The following is a 19249-nucleotide window of genomic DNA, read 5'->3' as shown; positions in this document are numbered from 1 at the left end:
CCAGCTCCACATGTGCGGCTTCCAGCACATCTCCTCATGTCCCAGACAAAACTTGAATCCCCCTCAGCAACTTATACTATTCCTCAGGCATCCTAATTTCTAATATTGACAGATAAGACATGAACAGGAAGGACCACATGCACATACAAGACCCGACACATGCAATAACAAAAACCACAAGCGCTCACGACCCCCGAGTAACCCCAAACTGGGGACAGCATCACTCGAGCGTGGATTCCCTTTCAGACTCCTGCGCGGGCCGCAGCCCCAGGGGAAGGCAGAGCCGCCCAGCCCCGCGGCTGCGGCCGAGGCTCTCCCATGACGGGCAGAGCCCCGCTCCCGCCTGGGTGTCCCCTGGGTGTCCCCAGAGCCGTCCCCAGAGCCGTGCGGGACACGGCAGCTCCGAGGGGTGCGCCTGGCAGCCCGCAGAGCCCCCGCTCCCGCCTGGGTGTCCCCAGAGCCCCCTCAGGCAGCGGCGGTCACGCTGGAGGAGCGGGATGCTGGTGGGCGCTCCTAACTTGGCGAGGGAGCGGGGAAAGAGCACGAAAGGAAACTCGTGAGAGAAAATACCTGCCTTGCCGCTCTGCCGACTCCTCAGAAAGCGCAGCAGACGCTTGCATGCGCAAAGCTTTCCCAAAAAACACGTAAGGATCTCCGCTCAGCAGGGAGAAAAGCAGGGGCGCTCTGGTCCTCCCCGAACGGCCCCTGCGGGCAGCCGGGTTTCCCTCCGTGAGGATTCCCAGCCCTCCAAGCGCCCGGGGGTCCCCGGAGGCGCCGCCGCTCCCGGAGCCGCTCCCCTGCCTGCTCCGCTCTGGGGGAGGAACAGCTCGGAGCTCGGGGGTGTCAGCACAACACGCTCCATAAATTCTCCCCCAGTCTTCTGCAGACGTAAGTCCTTGAGAAAAATGCCTAAATCGCGGAGTTTGTTGACATAGTAACCACGTTTAAGTTTTTGCCCCCTTCAGAAGCCCTCTGCATAAAACAATTCATTATGTAAAAGATTTATCCAGCGTGCAGCCGGCTGGTTTGTGTGGTTTTATTTGTCCAAAGGAGAAATAAAGATACTGGACGTTTATACACGAGATTTCCCACCCAGACCAAGGGGTTGCTTCATTGCAGCAGATAACATTAAGGTCTTCCACGAGTCTTTGAAGGAAATGTAACACCAAGTAAAAGAGGAAAAAAATATTCAGATAAACAACCCATTTCTAATACCTAAGCGAAGTAAAATTTTAGGAACTTTTCAGGAGGTCACAAAATGTTTTGTGTTTTCCCTCTAACTTATTCACATATGTTTACCCGATTTCTCAAAGATGGTTAAAACATTTTTAAAGTTCCCAACTAAATTTGTAAATCTACAGCAGATACTGTGAGAAAGAGCAGAGGGTCAGGAACAAGTAAAGCCTGTGGAAGACTTTGCTTTCCCAATTCTATGGAGATGAGCCCTATGGAGATGAGTTCTTTAGTCTCCGGGCAGTGAAGAGAAGAAAGATAAAAGAGAATTGTGCTGCAGGGATCACGTGGGGTTTAATGGGTTTTAATGCATCCCCTCATCCAAACTGCTGCCACCCTACACAGACCTGCATGCAGATTTCTAGCCCTTTTACTGGTAATTTAGGCTATGGGAGCAGCCTGGCAGGCTTGTGCAAACCATGCTACCCTGCAGGGCTTTTTTGACCCCAGCTGCAAAAGGATGGGGGTGGGGGGTAAAATAACAAAACCCGAACCTTGGTATTTCGAGTTGAAAAGAGTCTTACAAGCAACGTTTCAGGGTTTTAACTTAATGTTGCCTTATAAGCTACTTGATTTACAAATATCTTTCAGGGTCTAATTGTGGATTATTTACTACAGACAACTCTCTCTCTGATCAGGGTTAAATGTGTGCTTAAGCTCGGAAGCAGCAGAGCACATAGAGTGAGATCTAGCATTTTCCTCCAGCCTTGAAATTCATTACAATTGACCATAACCTTCCCCTCAACACCCAGGCAGCTTCATTTTCTTCACATTATGCTGATTCTCTTCTTCCCCCTCCCCTCCAAAAACAAAACAAAACAAACAAAACATAAACAAAATTAAACAAAAAAATCAGGTAAATTCTTAATCCACATCTTTTTACTGGGCTATAGCTGAGAATAATTTCCAGAGCTGTAATTTAAATGAGAAAAGACAAGAGATAAAGAAAGGAGAAGCTTAAATGTGCATTCACAGCTTTGGAAGTCACACTCTTTGATGATGCTTCATTACACTTTTTAAGGATAGATTCTCAAATATAGTCCCAGCATCAGGACATGTTTCTCAAATTATTACCAGCTCATATCCTGACACCATACCTACTATATAGGTGCTATTTTAAATGTTTTATATGTTTTAAGAAACTGGTAGGTATTATGAAGTTTGTAAAGCTCTGTTGTAAAGCTCTGGCTCTGCTGTATATTTCACTATTCATATGAAGATAAAATATTTTTCAGTAGACAAGGTTTGGTACAGTTTTGTATATATTTCAAAGCAGGTCTAAAAGGGTAGACCACTAGTTCTGTACTCTGGCTCCATGGATGATTCAGTGAAACCCATGGAACTACTGGAAGTGTTTGTAGCTCTGGTGGCTCCAAGGTGGTGTGAGGGAGCTACGCATCAGGCCAGATCTTCTTTGGACTTGCTGTTGAGCTCAGTTCAACACTACACCTGAGCAGCTGGTGACTGTGAGTTGCAAGGCTCAAAGTGAGGGTCAGCCTCATCTTTTCCTTGCATCCCTTGACCCAGTTTGTGTTTGCCTTGCACTGCAACTGTGCTGGGGCAACTGAGGCAGCCACTTCAGTGGGCTGATCCAGTTGAAAACCAATGCACCCAAAAGCCACCATTTTCCATTTCATCAGCTTGTTAAGCTGACCTGGCTACAGATGTGTAACTGCTGGATGCAGTCCAGGCAGATGAGTGGGCAGTGCAGTGGGGCAGCAGAACAGCAGCCCCCAATTGCTCTAGGTTATTTGTATTATTAAATTTCCATCTAATCTTGTTTGTGCCTGAGCTCTCCCAGTCAAATGGAATAACACTCTTTCCTTGTCCTACAGATTGTAAACCACTGGGTATAGAAAATCAGAGTTTTTACCAACTCAAAAACTCAACTTCGAATAATATTTCATCATCTAGCAAAAAATGATAAAATATACAAGAAGTTAAACTGATTTATTTATGAACATTGCGCATACCAAACAAATATTCCAATGTTAGCAAAATTGTAAGTACTAAAGTCACTTTTCTTTTTATAAATTGAGCCCAAATCCGTGAAATAAACTATTAATTGGGGGTAAGGGTAGCATGTGAAGTCGCATATGTTCTATATTATTTTTCAATATTGTTTGTGCTAAGTCCGTTTACCTTTGTTTTTCTGAAAACTTTTAACCAAAATGTGAAAATAACCTACTTGCACTGTTTACTTAAAAATTATATAATAATTAGATTGTCTTAATGCTACATAGATAACTAAGAATTGTAGTAATTTGACAACATCATCCACAGGATTTCATAAGATAACAGAAAGTTGCACAAGCACACTTACTAGACCTGCTATTGAAGACGAACCTCTACACTGATGAGATGGCAGAAGAGTCCTAGGGCCTTCAGTAACGGGGTTTCGGAAAGCAGAGGAGTGAATGAACTCAAGAAATGGGCTCTGGCCCAGAGCCATTAGCAGCCGCTTAGTGCTATGTTTGCAAATGCTCTGGTTCCTGTAGAAACACCTAATCCTTCCTGAATTCTGGCCAGCATTTATGGCTAAGTGCAGACAGTAAAAGGCTGTTCTCATTACCTCCTTCTTATCTGTATGGTCCGTTTTGTGTGACAATGGATTTTCAGCTAGAATTTTAAAGCTTAATTATTCTGGCCACGTATTCGGCATCTATTTACATTGCAATGTGTGCCTAAGACCTATTTGCTGGGGGATGCATGGTGGGGTGGGAGTTTTGGGTACTGCCTTAGCCATAGGGAACAAAACAATACAAGGAAAGCACAGGAACCCACAAAGCCCTTAATGCAAATCATAAACTTTCTATAGGCATTCTTGAACTCTCCTATAGAATGTGATACTGATTTATGTCCAGCAATGGAAGTCTCAAATATCCTTTCAACAGTGTCTGGAGGGATTAGCAGATTGTCAGAGCAGGGCTGAGAACTCTTTCCCATTTTAGGATTGACCTCCCCGGTGCTCCGATCATAAACAGAGTTTCACAGAATCATTTCCTTGGGGTCCTACTCAGTCCAGCAAGACACAGCTCACAAAAAGCCACAAAATACTGAGGCAAACTGAAAAGGCAAACCCCACAATAAAAGCATGCGGGAAACAAACAAGGTTTGTGGTCCACTCTTTAAAAAGCTAAAGAAGAAATTCCTGGTTTTTGAAGGAATGCCCCTTACCCAAAGCACAGCAATGAATTAAGATAATTTTGTGTCTGTTTCACTTGCTCAAGCTTTCTAAACTTTGTGCACATACCACTGTTCAGTATGGTGTTCTGGAAAGTATCTAAGCATTATCTTAATTTTGATCTTTATTGATTGTGGCCCCTAAATAAAACACTTGTGGATATATCAGCTACAGCAAATAGACCATGACTGATGAGGTAGGCATCCTATATTCAAATGGGGGTGCAAGTGCTATGTGTTTGCTGCCTACAGCTCTTGATGATGACACTGTGCCACTCAGAGCAGTAGCTGGTGATGAAACAGCTATCCTCTTTATGCTGAAGCTGGAGTTGGTCTGACTTTACTATTACTTGATCTATCCCACTCAATGAGTAGAAGAATCTTCATTTTCTTCCTGTGTGATTGTTTTGCCCTGTATTAATTGCTTTACCAGCTCACCACAGATTCAAGACAAGATCAGTGATGCTCCAAGGGAAACAGCAGGAGTGCACCCGAGTGGAAAGGGAAGACGGGCTGCCTGGCACGTTTTGCCAGCAGTTATCTTCTAGCCTAGTTCTGATATACTGCCTGACTGTACCCTTGGGACACAGCTAGAGATGTTGTCCAGGCCACAGATTAACAGGGTTAAGAGGTTATTTCTTTATCCCTCTCACACTTCCATGAAGATTACTGTCTCCTCAAACCTGCCAACAGAGTGGCACCTTTTGTATCCCCTCAGTCTCAAAATGATCTGGAAAACAAAAATCTCCTGTGAAAATCCCTGTGGCTAGTACAGATCATTTTCACAGAACTGTGCCAGGGGGTGACGAAATGAGCAATTATATCACTGCATCAGAGGGTAAGGTTTCACCAGGTGCGTGCCTTAGTTAATGCCTTATTACCACTGAAACAGGGCAGTCTCCTCTCTCCCTCCTGGACAGTTGTCTTTGCCCCCACCTCATGCCAACTCCACTGTTCCTCTGAAAATTGGATGAAGTGAGCTCACTTAACTGACAGAAAACACTTTTATTTTCCCTGTTTTTTTGTAGCCTGTGAGATAAACCAGCTCACACAGGAGTGATGGAGCATTCAGAACATGTAGTCAGGAACCAGGACCATGCTTGGCCTGGAGTGCATTGTGATGGGAAAAAAGGGGAAGAAGGGCTCAGTGCACAACAACATCTTAATATGGGTCAGCTGCAGCCTCCCCTGAACAATAGCTGTTATTGCTATTTCCTAGCTGAGCCTGAGATCTGTCCCAACACATACTTTACAAGCCGTGGTGAGGATAGATGGATGTTTGCACAATGCTGGAGACCTTTCATCTCCTCTCAAGGAAAAGCTCTTTCTTGACATAGACGGGAGCAAGTCCCAGGAAAGTGTTAATTTGTTTAAAGCTGCTGTGCAGCTCCTTTGCCCTTCAGGGACCTGGGAGCTTCAAATCACCAAGGCATCAATTCAGATGATGCAATACTTGTCCCTGGATACACTGCCAGAGGACAGTAGGAGAAAAATCAGGAAAACCAGTGGAAGATTAATTACTCTCTTTCCATCGGGCCATGCTACATTAATTTGAGTTCGTGCCTTCTGATTTACCAAGTTACCTTGGTGATTCTTGACTGCTTTGCTTGCAAGCCTACACCAGCTCCACTCCAGCCCAGGTACAGATGCTGACATCATCTTCCCCCTCCCGCTGGCACTTGCCTGCTAATGAAACACAACTGCACCGAGGAGGAAGGAAATTCAGGGAGTGTCAAATGCCAGCCTCAGTGCCAGCATACCATAGCAGGCTGGTGCAGTCATCCCTGGCTTTTCTTCAGAAGGAGTTGGGGAATGTCACTTATTTTTTGTATTATATTTTGTAGCAAATACTTATAGGGTGACATTCTGCCTCCTCCCTGCTGGCTCTCCTGCTCCCTGTGCTGTTCAGGTTGCTGTAGCTGGTCATGTTTCAAACAGGGCTGAACACTTGTGGGAGTGATTTCAAATTACTTTTTAAATATCTGCTTATAGGAAGGCATGACATTCTGAAAAGGTAGTTTGCCTTCTAAAAAGGAAAATCCTTTCAAAGGTCTCCCAACATTAGTTTTCAAACCTCTTGCTCAGCTGACACAGCAAGTTGAAAGACCTGCATCCTGCCTTGACTGACAGTTTTGGATTTCCTCTTCTAGCCATGAATCTTCTGGATGAGAAGTGCTCAGAGAGGCAGGAGTTGGAAACTGTATGCTTTCCCAAGAACAGCCTTCTTGTGATACAGCACCAATCAATCAATCAATCAATCAATCAATACTGGTTTTTTGTTTTTTAAATAGGTAATGTATCTGCATGTAGCCCAAGCTGTGATACCAACTCCACCAGTAACCTCTGACCATTGAATGAAGTTAAAATCTGGCTGCCACGGAAAGAAGGCCTTTGCTATCCTCCTCACCAATTTCCTTTTCCCTCCATACCCATTTCTACATTCCTCCCTCTCCCTATTTCCTTGTTCTGACTTAATTTTCTGCCATTCTTTTGAGTTGAATTGGCTTATTTTTATTCAGTCATTGGAGCAGTGCCAGAGCTGGCACCAAGGCAAGCAGCAGAGATACATGGTGAAAAGAAGTGAGAGGAAGAATGGGTGAAGAAGCTGGATTTCACTCTTGCACAAAATCAACCTAATCAAGATCCAGAAGGCAGGGCAAGGCATGAAGGTTCTAAAAGCCAGAGTTCCAGTGAAGGTAGCAAATTGTGCTGTGCCTGTGTCTGCAGAAGATGCTGCAGTCTGAGGTGCTCTCAGAGAGTTGCTGCTTTCCCATCCTGGTTATATACAGCTTCAAAACAATATGAGAGCAAAGAGCTGACCATCATCCACTTCCATGCTCTAGGCAGTTTTGGTGTGAACTCCAGCACTTTCCAGTCATGCTGCACTGAATGTTCAAACAAACACAGGAGGAAAGGGTGGCGTGTAGCTGTGAGAAGCATATCTAATTTGTCCATTTAAGTCCCCTTAAATAATTCTTCTCTTCTTCAAAGCAAATCTCACTCTTTGGCAAAGCACATGGATAAGCCTGGCTTCTCAGGCCCCTGGGAATACCAGTCAGGACAGCAAACCTTCACAGAACCTGCAGCTCCTGTGGACCTCAACTGGTGGCTACTGTCACGCTTCCCAGGACTTGCCACATGACCTGCCTTATTTGGGATTTCCAGTTAGCTGGACTATCTCATACTGGAGGGTTGATTAACTCATATTCTTGCTACAGTGATCCCATCCCAAAAGAGTGACTGAGGAAAGTGACTCCCAAGCACAGAGGGTTGGCCCTCCCAGCTGCCATGTGGGAATATACAGAAAGCCTTTGAGGAGCAAGCTCAAAAGACCTTGTGGTATCTGAGCTGAGATCCTGACGAGATGACTTCATATTTCCTGCCCCAAGGCTTTTTGAGCAATATGTATGTAAAAGCTGAAGCTGAGCATGTTTTAAAACTCATCACTCCTATATGTAATCAGTGCCTTATTAGATTTCCAGCAATGCAAAGGGACTAATAGTTAATTTGGAAGCTACCTGGAAGCAGCTTTTTCTTTTATGTTTGCCAGTGTTTTTCCATGTTGCTCCATGTAACTAAATTAAGTGTTCTGATAACAGTGCTAAGAGCAGTGGAAAAGCCAACATATTAAATAAACTTGGCCACCTGTCATATTTTACATGCCATCTCTTGCTCACACCCTGTGGGTTTAAATGTCTGGCAGCTGAAGCTATGGCACAGAGTGGAGAGTCCTTAGAATTCACTCTTCCTTGCTACATCTGAATCTGAATTTGTTGACCTTTACTCTTTTCTGTTCACCAGGGCAAGAAACACAGAGCTTTTTGCACAGCTAATCTGCAGCCCAGATGGTTGGAAGCTTATTAGGACCAAAGGAGAAGAGTTGTTTGGAAGTAGCAAAGACATCTTTGAACCTCAGGACTGCAGGAAAACTTCAGTACAACAGCAGGGTACAGCCACCATCCAATCCAGCCACTGCACTGCCAGGATGCCAATTTTTGGGGTTTTTTTTGTTTGGTTTGGGGTTTTTTTTTTGTTTTGGTTTGTTTTGGGTTTTGTTTGTTTGTTTGTTTGGTTGGTTTTTTTGTTTTTTTTTGTTTGTTTGTTTGTTTTGGGGTTTTTTTTGTTTGTTTTTTGTTGTTGGTTTTTTTGGGGGGGATGTTTTTTGTTTGTTTGTTTGGGGTTTTTTTGTTTGTTTGTTTGTTTTGGGGTTTTTTTTGTTTGGTTTGGGGTTTTTTGTTTTTTGTTTGTTTTTGTTTTTTGGGGGTTTTTTGTTGTTTTTTGTTTGTTTGTTTGTGGGGGGTTTTTTGTTTGTTTGATTTTTTTTTTCTTTTTTTTTTTATTGCCAGGACAATATTATTCTGAACATACTCTTGTTCACTGATGGCTATTAAGGAGTTAGAGCCATGTTTTCTTTTCCAGCCTCAGCTGTTAGTTGGAGGTGAGAAGCTGGCTTCCTGAGTTTTCTGCTCCTGGAGCTTGGCAAGGCAAGGCAATATCTGTGACCAGATAGCCCAGATTAAGACCACAACTCATCTGCTGGCACTTGAGGGCAGGAGCAGGTAATGAGAACAAAGTGATTCCTTGTTCAGAGCAGAAATGTGTTTACTCTGACATGGGTGACACACTGTGGGTGTTGTATTTACCATTTGCACCTGTACTGACATCCCAGTGTGTAAGTGCATTCAGCAAGTCCAAAATCAAATTAAATGGACTGTGCTATTTAGAAGACATTTACTCCTATGTGGAGGTACTTAATTACTTTGTTGACAAGTGCTGTGGAAATGTTAGTCTATTAAGGAAGGTGAAGCAGAACCACTTACAGATCATAAAAGTTTAGTACAGGGTTTGACCCCGCAAAGTTTGGTAACTTCACCAGTGTGAAGACACTGTTGCTGTCCTTCTGGTCCTCTGGAAATTCACCCTCTGTAACTCCTTAAGGTCAGCAAAGCCACTGTGATCTGTGGAGCATATCCCATCAGGGTTTTATCTTCTGCCCTTCTGTGAGTGGCTGACACTGCCTGTTTATCCCTGCTCACAAAAACATGGCTCAACCTAGCCTTCACAAAGCTCACTCCAGACTTTTGCTGGAATAGTTCTGTGAGCTGCAGGGCCCCCAGTGACATTTGCACCCTGTTTTGCTAAGTAGCAGTCATGGCTCCTACAGTAGGTCACACTGGGCCACAAGTTTAGCTGTCAGTGAGTCAAATACAGTGGATGTTGGATCATAATCCCACTGGTGCTACAACCAGCAGCCAAATGTCACTTGACACAAGACTTCAGCCTCCTACAAACATGATTTTCTCTATTTGTAGAAGGGCAAAGAGCTCTGCATGTACTTTTTATAAAGTCACAGGAAGTTACACAGAAAATAGTGGTTTTATAGAGAAGTATGTTACTGTCAGAGGGAGACCATCATCTTTTTATGAAATAAAATTTTTTAAACCCCTCAACTTAGTGCCATTTACTTTGGCTTTCTTGGCACACCCTAGGGTGTTTACCAGTGGGGACAAGAATTTACACTGTTCAGATGCCTCAGAGAAGTGACTGCACTAATCAAACCACCCAAAGTGTGATTACAGCAATGACTTCCCCAGAGACTTGCTTTTGGTTTTAAGTAAACAAGTAGCCATCCAAGTAGGAGGAGGATGACTCAGATAAAATCACACAGACCTGTTATATATAGCAAACATTAAATATGCTTAAGATTCCTCTGATACTTTAAAAAGGATAGTTCAAATTATCACCCTCTGAAACTCCATGGATTCTTACAATAAAAATAATTTGTTTTTAAAATAAATATACTTCTGCCTCTTTTGAACTAGGCCAAATGGCCCATTTCAAAATAATATTTTATTACTTTGGACAAAAATAGCCTGAATTTCTTGCTAATATTTGCTGATTTCAGAAAACATAGCATTTGCTTATACCTCGAAAATAAAAAGATGAAGAGTTTGCCATCTAACATCCTTCCTGTTTGTACAAACTCCAGTTCTCTGAGTTGTACTGGACCTTTAGGATTTTCTGTGGGATGAAGGATTTCTGACAATGCCTACCTTTCAGACCCAGGAAAACTATTCTTCAGGCACAGAGTAACCCTTTCTTGAAATGTGTTTTTTCCTCACCTACCCTTACTCACAGGGCAGTGTAGTTGGTCAAAGCATACAACAGCTTGAAGAAAGGACAGTCATGGAGTAATTTACTTTTGTACATAATTTCATATAAGACTCTTTCCCATTATCTCACATCAGTGCACAGATGTGTGTTTCAGTTCTGGTTATGTACACCAACAAATGACAGAAACACAGTGATGTACATTGGAATACACTTTTGCAATTGCAGCTGCATTTCTGGAAACTGAACTTCAGCAGCAGTTCCCTAGGGAATAACAGGAAAAGCACACTGAAACTTTGTTTCTATCCTATTACCTAACTTGCTTCATGTGTTCCTTAGTGTGCTCCCTCTGCAGTGTTGCAGGCGGATGGGGAGCACTTGCAGGGAGCAGAAGTCACACTTCTTCCCCCTGCCTCCATCAGTGCTGCCGGCACCATTTGCACAGTGGGACAGGGAGTGCTTGGGGCTCAGAGTACAGCTGTGTTTGCCCTTTCTCTTCTTTATGCATGCATATAGTCACCTCTATGCAAAAAGCATCCTCAAAGTCTTCAGGAGCACACAGTCAACTAAGCTGGAGAGAAAGTAATAGGGAAGAAAAACAAGGCTTGCCTCAGACAGGCACAAACACCAGTGCCACCCTCAGCCACAGGGAGACATCAATTCCCAAACACAGGTTTCCTTCCCCAAATGCTGGGAGAAGGCCCTGTACAAATGAGGTCGAGCCTGGGTCAGTGAAAGGAGGATATAGGTCTTTTAATGTGTAATGAGGCAGAACCTAAAAATCTACTGAAGACAAAGGAAAAGCAGCCAGGTCAATAGGAAGTGTCAGATGCAGCCCTGAATCTGTAGATGCTATGAAAGGGACAAATCACGTTCAAGACCCGGACATAACAAGGACTCCATCAGCTGAATCCCAGTTTTCCTTTGCAATTTAGCAGAACTCCAAACCACAGCAAACTGAGCCACTCTGGCCATAGGGTCAGGAGAAACACCTCACTTGTCTTTGGGTCTCTGGTTCTCTGCTATGGTCCTGGAGGTAGAAGAGCTGTTCAAAACTGCCTTGGACAGGGAAGGCTTTGGGCTTCCTCATGAACTCTTGGGTCACACCCATTCCTGCCTGGGTGTCACTTGTGCCCTCAGTCCTGACTGGAATGGCAGTCAGAAGAGGGCAGAGGGCAGGGTGAGTAAGGATTAACAACTCTGACATTTCTGATAAATCCAGGCCTGCCTAATTATGCTGTAAGAGATTAAAGGTAAAAAACTTGAATCTAGATGATGACATGCTGAAAGTACCATGACTGACTCAGGAGAGGGCTTTGAGCTGGAAATCACCTGGGAGATCAGAATCAAAATCCACAGTTGCTTGCAGCCTTCTTCAGGGTCTGGAGCTAGGAAGAAATTAGCTTTAGCATTAGTTAAATAAGTGTAGATAGTTATTTACTGCTTCATTGCCAATTTACATATGATTTTCTCATCCAAAAGAAGTTAATAGAGATGAAGTAAATGTGTCACTATAGCATCTTCCTGCCTAATAGTTACTAATGGCATAGTTCTTTGGTATCCCATTATAAATACAAACAGTTCATGTTATAAATGGAAATGGTGAGTGACAACAGTCCTTTTATCTTTGCTTCAAAACATCTTTTAATCCTCACTAACAAAAAATTTGCTTTCCATTTTGTCTTATTTCTTATAGAAACAATAAAGACAGGAGTCAGAATTCATCAAAATGCTGTGCACAAAGTCAGCTTTTCACAAATAATAATCAACAACAATAAGTAATGATTGAATGAAGCACTTGTGACAAGTATCAGAGTTAACTGTGCCACAAAATCAAATTCTTTATCTTAGAAAGCAAAGATAATACCAGTAGTGGCAACTCAAATACACCCCTGCTGCCTCAGAGTGGCAGCCAGGCATGGAAAGGCCCCTTCGAAGCTCAGTGACACTGAGAGGACATGCTGATATGGTCATTGGCCTGTGGACATCTTTCTGCAGTGACCCTCTACTCACATTTCCACCTCATCTGCTGAGTGCAACCGGCCATTGCACACTGCAAACCTACACCCCAGGGACGTGACACTCATCTTGTTTCACCTTGAGCAAACACTCCAAGAAACCCATGCAAAATCCAGCAACAATTGGAAAAAGATTAAAGGGAAGGACTGAAAGGCATTCTCTTGTCTTTTCCTTTGCCCTAGAGCCAGGTGAAGGTATGAAATGGGTTGTTGCTCAGACTGCTGTGGCTTGAGCCAGCCAGTTCCATAGCACTGAGTTATTTTAATTATCAAATTCTTTGTGGATTGTTTTAGATTTGACAGTCTTATTACTCTCGTTGATGTAGGAAATTTTGGAGAAAGGGTGAAGGCACTCTCTGTAATACAGTCTGTCTTATTCTCAGTCCCTGGAGCCACAAATTTTGGTGAACACCTGCAACATGTCAGGCAGAACAAGCTGTCCCAGAAGTGAACTGGGAGCTGCCAGAGGGGACCAAGAGCCCCAGCTGAGTAAACCAGGCAGAAAACATTCATATGAGGAACAGCCCTTCCCGGGCCAGGATAGATACAAACCACACATGTCCTCTTCCTAATAGCCAAGAGCCAAACATACTTCCATGCTTCCATTCCTCACATCTACTGGCAAATCATGATCCAACTTAATATTGACACCTAATGATAATGCACCACAGCTATTTGTGACACTCCAAAACCATGGTGGCTCTCAGACACTGCTTCAGTCTGGAACTGCAACATCTGTTAGATGTGAAGATATATGAGGAAACATAAATATACCTTCTTCTTCCTCTCCTTAAAATGGTTTTTATTACATCCCACATTTTCAGAGGGAATTTGGCCACAGAAAAAACACAACATCAAAGTCCTAGGGGCTGTAGAAAGCCAACATATGTAGAGTTGGCTTTCTTGCTCTGAATTGAAGATGATTTAAATTGAGTAATCAATTAAAGATATTTTGGTTAGACATAGTGGCTCAGATATCAAAAGTAGCAAAGCTATTCTTGCCTCTGCTCAGGGAGGATGATATTCTAGACGTCTAATTCCAAATTGAGTGAAATTACCTTATTATACACAGTGCAGCAGCAGACTTCTGGGCAAATCGTTACAACTGCCTGCAAGGTATGTTGTGGAATGAGAACAAACTGTTCAGACATCCACAGGTCAGACAGCTTTTCATCTGGTCTTGATTACAGAGGAGCAGATTCCCCCCTTGCATGCTTAGCATTAGGTAATAGACAATAATGAGAGCTTTGCACCCCTGTGCCCTAGCCCTCCTCAGAACAAGCTGTGCAGGATGAGAGATTAGCATGCTGCAAAAAGCTTGCCTTTTTGTAGCAGGCATGGGTAGCAATACGGTTGGCATTTTGTTTCAGGAGGTAGTCTATTATATATGCAGGAATATTTCAAATGCAGACATCTCTGCAGTTCAGGTCTTCTGAACTGCCTTCCAAGACTGCAGTGTGACATGGACTACATAATTACTATAATTGCAAGTGAAAACAAAATGTAAAACTTGTATCTTACTCTTGCTGAGCCTCATCAATGCAGTTTGTCTTTCCATGTTTCTCAAGCGAGTGCAAAAAATAATTGTGGCCTAAGAAAGTCAGAACACAGCAGTATTAGCTCCCTGCTAAAGCTCTAAAGGTGGGAGCATGGGAGGCTGCTCACGGAACAGCCTGGAGCCTGTGGCTTGTCTTCAAGTTGCAGCCCATTAACCATGGCACCTGGCTCAGGGGCAGAGCCCGAAGTGTGGCAGAGCTCAGCAGCTCCTCTGCTGCTCACTGCCTCTTACCAAAGAGGAAGCAGGTTGCTGAACCACAGATCATCTGCATCCTGCATACAAGAGCAGAGGGTAAGAGAGGCTCCAGTGGAGCTACAAATGTATGGATCCAGCAGTGGGAAACCAGAGACAATCATGTGAGCCTCACAGCACATTATATTCAGCTAATCCTCTGAGGTGGTTTGTAGTCCTGTAAGTCCACAATAAGAGACATAATAGAAAAAATGTGATGGTAAAATGTGTTATGCAAACTGCTTGATGAAAAACATACCAAGAGATTGGGACTGCTACTCCAAAGGATGCTTACTTGACCAGAAGTGGGACTATATAGGTGTGGAAGGGAAACCTCCCTGTACACCAGTGCAAAGAGCAAGTGCATTCTGGCCCTCTGAGAAAAACACAAACCCATAGTGCAGAAGTCAAGGAGAAAGAGTTAAATGTCCTGATGTGAGGGTCTCTGAAGGACCACTATCTTTGCAACTTAACTCTGTCTCTTGAGTGATTCTTCTTTGTCCCATCAGTGAATCTTTATTTCTGAAATTACCTGGCTTTTATTGAGACATCTTATGGTTATGGAGTGCAGACATCAAAGCTTACAATGAACTGTCAAAAGCTTGGAGAAGAAAAAAATATGAAATCCAGCATTCTCAAATCAGCTACTCTAAAAACAACCAACATATTAAGTGCACATTTGTCTGTAGGAAAATTTGTTTTTTTTCAATTTGGTTTTTTCATCAACTGTATATATATATATACACACACAGTTAATGAAGTTTGATTTTTCCAGGCTGACTTTATGCACTTTCTAAACACAACCAACATATTAAGTGCACATTTGCCTGTAGGAAATTTTGGTTTTTTTCAATTTGTTTTTTTCATCAACTGTATATATATATATATATATATGTATATATATATATACACACACAGTTAATGAAGTTTGATTTTTCCAGGCTGACTTTATGCACTTACAATTTTTTTTGAGATCTTAGAGAGTTCCCCTAGGCATTAGACAGTACAGAATAGGCAGCTGAGAACTTTCTTTGGGATTCTAGGAATCTAAATGATATGGACTCTGCATGGCACACAGCTGTATGAGATTTATCTCTGGGATATTTGAAGTACTCAGGACCAGCTCTAAAGCAACCACGATGCTCTCCAGGGTTAACTAGGGGCTACTGAAGCTCTGGTGAAGCCCAGTTCTTCATCTTCTGCAGGGATGGAAGATTGGTCAGTGCTGCCCCTTTACACCTGGCTTTTACTACCCTAAATCTTGCCTGTCAGCTTCTTTCCTTGTGTCTTCAGAACAGTTTTCTGGTTTATTGAGTCATTGAGTCTGTATCAGGAGTTAAGTACTGAGCTCTGTGTTCCAAGTTTGTTTCACAGGCATTAATTTAAAATGCAGTATACTGACAGGTGTTTTTAAATTCCCTCCTTGGGTAAGATTTAAATGGTAGTTTGGGAAAGGTGTGTGGCTCCAGGCAGCTCAAAGCAATTGTTATTTTTGTATATTGAAGTAAGACATCCTATCACCTTAAGTCATGTGTGCGTTAAACAAGGAGTCATTTAATGATATCTCTGGGTGAACCAGATATCCCTGTCTGAAGTCTACCTGGCTGGAGATACAATAGTTGTAAGGAGAGAAATTCCCCCTGCTGCCAGCACTACAGCACCCAAATGTGAGGAGCAACATCTAAAACTAGAGACGCCTCCACCTCCTTTTCACGCAGAAGGCAGGCTGTTATCAAAACACAGTGGATGGAAAAAACCTGATACCAGATATCTGATGGAGTCACAAGTGCTCAACAGGTGCATAATGTAACAGCTTGTGGAGACAGAAAGAAAAAGAAATGGACACAGACAAAGGTGCCACCACATGGCCAAGAAGTATGCAGGAAGAGGGGCCCACTGCGGGACACCGGAAGCTGGAGTTATCCCTTCCAGACATGGTCACAGCCTGCTGGGAAGATTTGTCTTCAGACAGGAGGGACAGCTGTCAAAGATCCCAAAGAGAAATGTCTGAACAGCCAGAGAGCTCTGTACATCTTCATAGACCAGTGAGTCCCTTTCTTCCTCTCTCTCTTCACACCATCACAGCCTCCCCCTCATTACGTCTCCTAGAGCTGCTCACTCTGTACTGGCCCCCTCCATATTATTCCTTCTTCACTTACCTCTCTAGTTGTTTTATTTCCCCTAAGTAAGGTAACATGGGTGGTTTTTTGCTGCAAATTCATTGTGATCTGCACCCTTTAGTACTGACTCCCTTGCTCATGGCATGGGCTTCATTTCAGGTAGCATCTGATATTCCCTGTCAGTAGGGAGAAAAAGACATTTCTAGGAAGAAATTATTTTTTATTATGTCTAGCAGACATCTAGCTGCCTTTGGTTTTCTAAGCCCATGAGGCTGAGCAGGGCTGTCTGCCATTCTCAGTTTGTATGCCCAGAGTAGAAGAATCCTTCAAGTTTACCATTTCATCATTCTAATGACAAACATGCTTAATAACACACTTCTGTTACACAGCAGTCTGTGAACCATTAACTAGACTTCCTTTTTTTCAAAGCACTTTTGCAAACACTTCAACCCACTAGTCCTGATGGTGGTTAGCTACCTCTCTCCCTGGCCGGGCCATTGCAGAGAGATGCAGTGATGGAAAGATTCATGGCAGAGCAAAAGGAAAAGAGAGAGAGCAAAAGGAAGAAGTCTGACTGCACATCTTAAAGATTCTACAGCTTCCAAGCCTCTGCTCACAGTACCACTGATACATTTTTAGTCAATGATTTTTCTATGCAAAATTTGTAATGGAAAGGAATCCCAGAGCCAGGTTCTCCACTTTTTCTTCCTTTTCTCAGGATTTCTGAAGTCTTCAGTCTTTTCTACACTGTGCCAGAACTGGGCAGAAGTTCTGAAGAGGTTCCCTTTCTATTTCATGTGGTACAGCTACAAAGGATAATTAGTACTGTCTTCAGCTACCTATGGAAGACTGCAGAAAAGACAGAGCCAGATTATTCTCAGATGTGCACAGCAGAAGCAAAAGAAATGGATACAACATGTAGCATGAGAAATTCTGACTCAATATAGAGAAAAAGGTGTTTTTTATGAGGATTTGGGTTGCACAGAAGTGGCAGAACCTCCATGTTTGAAGACTTTCAAAAGCTGACAGGACAAGGCACTGAATATCCTGTTTTCATGGGAGATGCTTCAGGCAGGAGGCTGGGTTATGGACCTCCAGATGTTCCAGAGGTCATTTTCAGCTTTCCTGATTTTTTAGAAATACTCCTGTTCATATAGTCCCTACAGGAGGAGAGCTTCCCAGAAGAATCTCAACAAGAATTTCCAGAGGTTGTGGGAGTATCCATGTTATGCAGACAGCGTAGAACAGATGCCTTCACATTAAGTGCTCAGAAGCCACACCAGATACCAGGAACCATTTAATTGTGGGACTGTAACACAGGCTAATTTGAATTGCTTCTTTCTCAAAGCTGTAGTTCAGCTGGGACCTCTTTTTTTCCCTTCTGGCAGCAAGTACAAACTATACCAGTACAGAGCGGTTTACAATGTGAAGTCAACTACTTTAAAATGACCAGGCATTACTGATAAAAGGCTTAGAAGTAAATGTAGAACTTGTAGGCTAGTCAATTTAAGCTCTCCTGCTTTTTGAAAAGGTGCTGTATTTATGACAAGACTGAAACCAGTTGTTTCTTGCCTCAGAGACAACATCAGTTCTTTGTAGATTTTGAATTAGCTGAAAAATGTCTATGATCATTGTTAGAAGCTCATTTCATTCCACCTCCTCTGCTGAGTTTGCCACCCCTGGCCTCAAGCAAGGCTACCTGAGAATCACAGGAGGAGCTCACTGCTTTGAAGAAGCCATTAGAGAGATTTCTCTATGAGTTTATCACTGCCAGGTGTCAAACAGCCAGTTATTTTACAGCTCCAGCAGTGCTTGCATTTCTTTACTGCCAAGTGTCAAAGTAAAAATTAGAGAGGGAAGCAATAACAAATTAGTCTATATAGGGTTCTTTCTAGTTCTCATTGTTTAAGTGTGGTTTCTTCAAATAACAAGCACAGTCAGATTTCTGAGGATAATCCATGCTGGCCTGGTTTATTTAAATTGATTAGAAGATAAATATTGCCATTACCTTCATTGGAAGGTAAAAGTAAATAGCCCTGAAAATTCCACCTATAGCAAGAATAGACACAGCAGATTTGTTAGTTTATTACTGAATTCAAAACAGAGGGGCAGGGCTGGGCCAGAGCAGAACTGAGAGAAGAGTTTCTGTGTATAATTGCTGGGCTGATAAGTCAAGAAATGTATTTGCACTAATTAGATTTTCTCAATTATATTTTTGTATTTAGGAAGGTTTTTATGTCAGAAAATTATGTATGTATCTTAAATTGGTTATAATTTATTTATTTTCACTATGACTTTCACATTGTCTAGGTATTAGGTATCAGACAGAAATCTTAATGTCATTTGTGTGATATTTACTGTCAGATTTTCCTCAGCTGAGAGAAGTTTGTTGCATCCTGGAGCAGTACAGGGAAGTACAACAGTAAACAATGAAATACTTATAAATAGATGGACTCATTTGATGACTGTATTAATTTGGTGAAGGCTGGACAACTGCAGGGAGACAAAATAGCTAGGTTGCTGATCTGTGAACATTGCAATTTTTCTTACACTCATAGACTATGACAGGAGGTTTGAATCTATTACTGATTACCAGATCCATAATTAATTTTTTATTAATTTCATTAATTAGCACTGAATTCATCCAATATACTACTGAAATGAGAACATTCACAAGTCTGCAAGCAATACAGTTTGGTATTTTTTAGCTAGCAACTGAGAGGTAAATTTCATTGTATATATTACAGATACTCTACTAATTCCATGAACAAACTTGCAGAATTGAATCATCTCCA

General features: G+C 42.5%; 1 protein-coding gene across 2 annotated transcripts in view; it reads right to left on the bottom strand.

Annotated features, from left to right (window-relative positions):
* The window catches only part of SPATA13 (spermatogenesis associated 13), a 73033-nt gene extending 72252 nt beyond the window's left edge, over positions 1 to 781 (bottom strand). For both annotated transcript variants that reach the window (XM_039718563.1, XM_039718564.1), the window contains exon 1: positions 571 to 781. The gene's annotated coding sequence lies outside the window, so the exon portion shown is untranslated. The remainder of the gene's footprint in view (positions 1 to 570) is intronic.
* Between the last annotated feature and the right edge of the window lie 18468 nt (positions 782 to 19249).

The sequence above is a fragment of the Passer montanus genome, unplaced genomic scaffold (assembly GCF_014805655.1).
Source record: "Passer montanus isolate IOZ18808 unplaced genomic scaffold, ASM1480565v1 scaffold4, whole genome shotgun sequence".
In the NCBI taxonomy this organism is placed as follows: domain Eukaryota; kingdom Metazoa; phylum Chordata; class Aves; order Passeriformes; family Passeridae; genus Passer; species Passer montanus.
The sequence above is the reverse complement of the archived record's forward strand: the minus strand, read 5'-3'. Positions and strand labels throughout refer to the sequence as shown.